Below are 6,000 nucleotides of genomic sequence, written 5' to 3'. Positions count from 1 at the left end.
TTCACATCTGTTGATATCACACATGTCAATGCACCCAATGGTTACTGTGTCCAATGAAATCAATTTATCAAAGGATGCGGGGAAATCAACACAATAAGCCAAGGGTTTTTATTTTGCACACACAGCTCAGACAAAAAAATATATCGGAGCTAATTTTATAGTCCCCCTTTCCAAACTTCGTTTGGCTGCGGGGACAAATTGAAAATAATAGTCCAGTATGATAATGGACTTCAAGAATAGTCTGTCACAAACTTCACATATCACTTTATCAAGACGATTATTTCACTATTGATATAATAATACCTAATTAATAATACACAATTTTCATATTACTTATCCTGTGGCTTATGCCCAGTAATGGACATCGGTGGTGAAAACATTTAGTAAGTATTACTCACGCTTAATTACTAACACGCATTTTGTTGTTTGCATATTATGGACATTAACGTTTATTAGTATTTGAATAACGCCACTAGAACCACATTAAAAGCAATAATCAAAGTGCATTACCAAGGAGGATTAACATGATTAAACTGATATATAAATACTCCGGCCATCAGCGATGGGCGATTGAAATATGACCGATGCAATGATAGCATTGATTTCCAAAAGATCAAGAAACGATGCAGTTGATTGGTCAGTTTAAATCGCTCACCACTCACGTTTGAGACATAGTAAAGCAGAGCATAAGTGATAACCAGTAACATCATCTGAAAATAAGAGAATTTCCCCGGAGAATTTCTTTCAAATTAGGCATTGTGTACCTGTTCACTTAAGACTCACTTTAACCGCGCCTGTATGTCAAGGTTGATCATTACGTGACGTTATTTGAAAACTTTCAGGAAAATTTGAAAGGAAATGGAAGAGTTGTGAGATGCTATCACCTTGGTCGATTGCTTCTCTTTATGTCAATATTTGATTTGTCTATAAATAAAACACTTTGCTCTCAGACCACGTATTCTTCACGGTGGTGATACCATCTACTATTCTACAGGATGAATACTCGCCCCATCTCCTATTTTGTAGTATTCTGTGCCTGGATTCTGTGTTGACAGTGTTGAAGTGAACGGAAGCAATTTGGGTATCTAATGTGATCGAATTTACTTATTCAGCTTCATTTTATTACAAATTCTTTGAAATTCAAAACTTGTGATTGAACTGACTTATAAGTATTTGATTTTGGTCGTTGGATGAATTGCTATTGGTTGCGAGTATCTCATCACAACAGGATTACGGTTAGCATGGAATTGGAGTATTGGACTACACATTATTTAGATTATCGCCGATTTTGTTCTAAGTGTAATTTTGGGTCCGAACATGCTGCTTCGAAATGTTGTAACTGAATTTCACTGCTGATATCATGGCAATTACGGATTTGAATCATACTTCACCTGTTGGTAAGTTTCTTTGCGTTATGTATTAGTTCTTTTAGATGTTCATAATTTCAGAGTACTGATAACAAGTACACCAGGTTATTCATCTAAGGTTTGATTAAAACATATACAATACAGTACATGTAGGTAATCAAGTATACATTGTGTCATCTGTCATCAAAAACTACAATAGCAAAACATTTATTTCTAGCTTATAACAGTACCTTTTTTCAATTTCTTTCTCTTGCTTAGATAACGGAGGATGTCGGTCTGGATTCTGGTATGATAACAAAACCAACATTTGTCGAAGGAAAGAATACGAATATCTTGACTGGGACGATGTGGCGTCAACAATGTTTATCATAGTATCCTTCCTATGCATTCTCATAGATCTCTTAGTATTAGGTATCTTCATACGCAATCGTAAGACACCTGTTGTGAAAGCTGCAAATAGAGAACTCAGTTGCCTCCTCCTGGTTTTACTTCTATTTGCTTTTCTTGTACCTCTTACTCATATTGGATACCCTACTGTACCTCAATGCATCGCTCATATTGCGATCCAGGGACCACTCTTGACAGGAATTCTATCAATTTTTTTAGTCAAGACGCATCGAGTTCTCATCATATTTCACGCCAGACAACCCGGAGTGACTTCGCGACAATGGTATCTTGGACAACGTCTGCAAGTTTTGGTTGTCTTTACCTTGGTTGTTGTTCAAATTATACTTGTAACAGTTTATATAAATCTGAATCCACCAACTGTCTATGAATATGGCAAAGATGATATTACGACCAAATATGTGTACATTGAATGTAAATATGGTGGTGCAATAACGTTTGGTTTAACATATGCTTATGTAATAAGCATAGCGGGACTTGGTTTCATTTTTGCTCTACGCTCGAGACATCTTCCAAGTAACTTTCGCGAGTCACGCCACATTGCAGCTTCTTTGGCGACTACACTGCTGGTGTACGCTGCCTTGCTACCAGCAGCTCCGTTGACACACGGTCGTGTAAACGCCATCCTGACAATCATCTCTCTAACAATATCACCATTGGGCCAGCTTACTTTCTTATTCTTTCCCAAATGTTATATAATACTGTTTTGTCCACAAAGAAACACTATCCATGAACTTCGTCGAATGACGTTGGCCCATATGCAACGCAGATCACAACATAGTTTGAACTGTCAGCCATCCATGCCACACTTTAATACAATTGACAGAATTTCTGAAGAGGACACGAATGACGGTATGCAATGCCCACCTTATGCTGCTTATGATTCACATAGACATGAAAGGCAACATGGTGATCCAAACAGGTCTGTTGGTTTCATTGACAACGAATACGCAGCTGCAACGGACGACTCTTCTAATACTGATTCGCGTGAAATTGTGAACATAACACTCCATGCGCAGGCAACATTTGAAGGTATTAGTGGGTATGGCATTCACGGTGTTGATAATCTTGCCTTCATGCATGATGCTCCTGATATTGGTACTGAATCTAATTTTTCCAACAGGACAATCAAACAGCAGATGCGTCCAAGGTCAATTTCTGCTGAAGAATCATCCCAACTCAAAGAGAAACATCAGCCAGAACATGAAAGTGTAAGTAAAAGGAGAAGTGAGCCTTCTTTAAATAACCTGTCTGCACAGCCTTCTACTCACGAACTTTGTGTTTTTTCAGTAACTGGAACTCTTTCAGCATCTGCTACATTCACGCGCACGCCACCACAAACCCGCTCTGTTGGTAAGACAATGCATTCACAAAAATCTAGAACAAATGCCGTAATCATGTCTTCTCCTAAATCAACAACAAAAAGTGCCAGTGTACCTTCTCCAAAAACCGCAACAAAAGTTATATCTATAACCTCTCCGAAAACTTCAACCAAAGTTTTAAGTTTTCCTTCACCAAAAACACAGAGGGTTGTAGAAGCTAATCCTACTGATTTAGAAGAACACAGAAAGACTTCTTTTGAGGGACGAAGCTTGCAAGAAAATATTGACGAAACTATTGCAGCTTCTCACATAAAAAATTCGACTGCGAATGATAATCATGATAAAACAGTCAATGAAAATATTAACAATGAACAACTAGATAAAGGTTAACGTACATATTAAACTAATGCGTCTGAAGGATGTAAGGTAGAAGACAACAGTAATAGTCGTAGTGACCCTACAGACTTTTTATTCGACGTAAAATATGATGTAACATATCTACGTTATTTAATCTAGTCCCATTCTATTTCCAGTAATGAGTTCTAACGAATGTTTGATGGCGTAAAATCGATAATATATTTCTACCAGATATTTTGCGTAACATATTATCGATTTTACGTCATCAAACATTCGTTAGAACTTACTAGAAACAGACTAGATTAAATAACGTAGATAATCGGCATGTTACATCAAATATTCTACGTTGAATACTCGCAAGTCTGTAGCGGCCCTAATACTAGTAGAAGGCATATCATGACACGAGCTGTATTCTGTTTGATATTTTGTTATCTTTGGCTTTATTCAAAGTGATTGCGTGCATGAATATATCTTCAGTCATGTCAGTAATCATGGCAATGATTGATTGGTTATCATTCTCAGTAAATATTAGTTATTACCACAATGGGTGCAACAACCTATAAGCACTCAGATTGTTAGTCACTTGCTGGCTGTTGAAATGATCTACACCTTTTCAATTTGAAATAAATTTTCTCGGCCAAATATCATGAATATAAAAAGCAATAATTTTCATTCTTTCAGTAAATATCAGAAGAAAACCATAATGCTTGATACTATACTTTTATTTTGTTCGCCCATGAGCTTTTTTTTTTTTTTTTTGGTCAACTTTTTAGCTTGTCAAAAAATATAATTCGCTAATGAAAGACATTTCACAAGTTTTGTCAGAATTTCGGTTGTGATTGCACCATTTTTCACTTGCGAATTTGGTTCGAGATAGATGCGTAAAATAAGGACGTAATATCTAGCAAATTCTACTAGCATTTGGATGTCTGTTGAACCCTTCGATGTTTTCATCTCTTATAAAACGTGTTTTATTTTGTTTTGAAGTCCCAAGGCATGTCAGGGAGCTAAAATAGTACAACTTATTAATCATGAGTAAGCAGTTGGACAACCGCATCTTAAAAACATTTTTATGGAGATTATCCAAAGCTACAATATGATGCTTACTAAACTATTGTACCAAAACTAAACCGACGTACCAAATCTGTATTCGCTTTAACCAACATAACTAAACAACCAAAAATCACAGTTTCATCAAATAACATTTTATTTTGTAGCTTAGCTTCAAGAGAAAAATCATGGGTAATTTCAATATTCTGACACTTACAGAGATGTGGTGATGGATGTAGAACTTTTTTTGAACGACCCTCGTATATTAGTTTGAAATGCTAAAATGTTAAACCCAAAAACAGCTCATGGGCGAACTTGAGGTCTGTAAAAATGAAAAATCTTACCGTAAAAGACACAATTTTATGCCTAATTTTAACACCGGGATTTTCTAAAGATACATCCAAGCACTATTTTGTTATCAGACATTACTGAAAAAATTATTGTTTTTATTTGACCGAGAAAATTAATTTCAAAAGGTGTATCTCTGAATTTTGTCGATTTCAAAAAGTATCGATCGACTTTTAGCACGACTATGCATAACAATAGAGTATGGTCAAGTAGCGTTCTGAGTGTAATTAAAAATTATTATGCAATGTCTATCCCATCTACTCATTGAGCATGTAATGGTCACAACTTGACCGATCGAACTCGTATACAAGACGACTAAATACATTTCATTTCAACGTATCCGGAAAAATTCTTTCGATTTATGAATGAAATAAAAATAATAATTTCGGTAATAAAAACAAAACACCTTTAAAACGATTACATTTATATTTTGTGTGTCAAATTTCTAGTGTGGTCTAATATTTTTAATGTGAACATGGTGATGGCTAATAACAGCGCTTATCTATTAGATAGTGTCGATGGATTGGTGCCAGGGTAATAGGCCGGGGTAATAGGTTTACCTCATCCCGCTTGTTCTGCTCTGGAAACGACATACCATAGTCGGCAGAAATGGGGGTAAATTAACTCTTTGTCATGCTTTGGAGCTCTTTGGCTGACCAGATTACGCCAACGGAACGCCAACGCGTTGGCGTTGCAACGGCGCGTGCATCAACGTGCAATTGCATGAAGCTCTGGGTGGCAGTTGCTTGTATGATAGATCCCGTGCTTACTGCAGTTACTGTTCATACAAACAGTGTATGTTAGAGGTATAGGGCATTCCTAGTTAACGTCACTGTGTGAAAAATAACCGGCCAATATTTATTGTACTCTCTAAAATTCTAGAAAATATAGTTTTGTAACATGTCCTAAATTTTTAGCTAATATAGATATTTGGAAATATTCGGACTTTGGTGTTTTAGTTAGGAAGGCACAGCATGGCCTGCAAAATTCCCTGTGTAAATCGAATGCAACTTTTAGTGACTATCACTCACTTGTAGACGCTCTCTTCCGAAGGGCATTAAAGCTAAACCACTTGACGGATATTTTTTGTACTTGCTGTCAATCAAGAATAATGTATACATTACATGTAGGCTAAAAACTGAGTACGTGGA

This window comes from Amphiura filiformis, chromosome 3 (assembly GCF_039555335.1).
Source record: "Amphiura filiformis chromosome 3, Afil_fr2py, whole genome shotgun sequence".
Classification (NCBI taxonomy): Eukaryota; Metazoa; Echinodermata; class Ophiuroidea; order Amphilepidida; family Amphiuridae; genus Amphiura; species Amphiura filiformis.
The sequence above is the reverse complement of the archived record's forward strand: the minus strand, read 5'-3'. Positions refer to the sequence as shown.